Raw genomic sequence first — 2,428 nt, 5'->3', positions numbered from 1 at the left:
CTCGGCGCACAGTATGTCGTCATATCCGCCTTCTTGACTTTTACCGTCATGGAAATAAATAGTGACTTCTAGCGGTCGGAATTATGTCACAGAGTTGTTGCTTTTTGCATTATAACCCTGATTATAACACAATTTCAATAAGGCAAAAATCGAATAACAACTATCATCTACATATTTAGAACAGAGATCAAATAAAAAATCTATAAAATATAAATACAAATGATACTCTTAAACCATAGAACAATCACAACTAAAAGAAAGAAAGAAGAAAAAAACATGTACACCGTGTCTTGTATTATTTAGATTTTTTTCCAATAAACTAAACAATCTTCTTCCACATTTTGATTTTATCAACTTTAAAGATTTACAGTATAGCCAAATATCATTTTGGAAAACTAAAAATAGTGTTTATTTTTAAGGCACTTGCATTTATGAATATAACATTTCCCCCAAATTAGAATTGTTCAATACAAATTGAAAATCAACATCTTTCCCTAATAAACCAAGAAAAATATAATTTTTAGAAAAGGAATTATATCAGAAAGTGAGTGGCTACATCTAAAGTTACCTCGGACCAGACGGAAACTGCAGACGTTTTTTTCCTATTTCTGCGGAGAATTTTTTAAAAATCTGCGGATTTATGCAGAATGTTTTTGTGAGCATCATAACTAAAGATTTATTATATATAATAAAAAGTAATATATTTTAACTTGTATTTAATGTTTACAATGCACATTCATTTAGATACACTTTGTTTTGTAAAGAAAGCAAGTCTTGTATATAATAAATCTACTAAAAGACAGAAAATATTACTTTACAAACTATATTGTAAATAAATAATATAAATATGTTTTATATTAGTCAATAATATTACTGAAATTAACTTAGAAACAGATTAAATATAAATTTATGATGGGCAAAAATATCTGTGGAAATTCTGTGTGCACAGATTTCGTATGGGCCTAGTTATACCCAATTTCTGTAGTGCATTATTAATCAGTGTTTTTGAGTCCAAAGTCTCAAAATATTCGAATGCAAGTCCTAAAAGCTCCGTGTACGTTTTCGTTTACGTTGCTCACGAGAAAACGAAAAAACGAGATTTTGGCTGGATTTTCGTTTTTTGGTTTAGGGTAGGAAAACGGATAAACGACTTTAAAATTCATTTTACACATGTAGGCGGTGCTGAAACGCCCACTTTCCTCTAATTGGTCAACCAAATCTGCGCTCGTGACGTCACCTTCAAAATAAAAGCCTTACACGCAGGCTTTTAATTGTTATTATTTAATTATATATTAACTAAGTTTACATATTCTATCATTTGAACCACACACAGTTAGCAGGCTTACATTCATTGCGTATGTATAAATTAAATAAAAACATAAAGCAGTATTCTTAGACATTTGTCATTAAAATAAGGTCATAGTTCACTGCTAAGCTTCTTGCTGCTGTGCACCTGATGCAGAGCAAAGAAAGCCATTTCCGAGGAGCACCTGGTTTTCAGAGCAAGGGCTTTATAATAATAATAATAATAATAATAATAATAATAATAATAATAATAATAATAATAATAAATTATTATTATTATTATTATTATTAATATCAGTTACTAGTGTTTTTATTGTTTGGTGTGTGTTTTTTTTTTTAATAGTTGTTAGCAGAACCAGAATAAGAACACGTTGGGCCCTGCTATAAAAACAAAGGGTACCATTTGTTTTCATTTATTTCTTCCTATTTTAATTATATATTGTAATTATTTTTTTGATAATTAATGCTATTTTATTGCAACGCCAAAGTAGGCCTGTCTTATTATTTTTTTTATTATTAAATTTGCTGTTATTGTAGGCTAGATGGCAGGCTTTAAATATTTTAAATAACATTTACTCATAACCTTACTAATTCGAGAGCCGAACCTAAAAAAGTTTAAGTGCAATAAGCCTGTACAATAAAGGGAGCCGCAATGCAAATTTCTAGCGCATTCTTTCACTCAACAATTATTGCTCTTCTTGAGAAAGTGCTACAGCGGGCCCTGCTATTTCACATATAAGGTTAGTGATACGTATTTTAAATTAGTATTGCACATTATTCATTCATTTTCTTGTCGGCTTAGTCCCTTTATTAATCTGGGGTCGCCACAGCGGAATGAACCGCCAACTTATTTAGCAAGTTTTTACGCAGCGGATGCCCTTCCAGCCACAATGGTGGATGGTGGTGTTAAACCCGTACTCTTTTTCGAAAGATATTCTGGGATTTTAGGGTATATGCTGAAGCATGCTAATAGGACATTTAATTTGTCAGTAACCTGGGTTAAGCACTTCCAGCAAACTGCCAAAGGGAAAATCAGCATGTTTAAGGTCTGTTTTCTTTAAAAAATCAGCGATTTCCACTGGCTGAGTGATATCCGATATAAAGTGGGTCTCAGATTGTACAA

Source organism: Danio rerio, chromosome 5, assembly GCF_052040795.2.
Source record: "Danio rerio strain M-AB ecotype USA chromosome 5, GRCz13ab, whole genome shotgun sequence".
In the NCBI taxonomy this organism is placed as follows: Eukaryota; Metazoa; Chordata; class Actinopteri; order Cypriniformes; family Danionidae; genus Danio; species Danio rerio.
The sequence above is the reverse complement of the archived record's forward strand: the minus strand, read 5'-3'. Positions refer to the sequence as shown.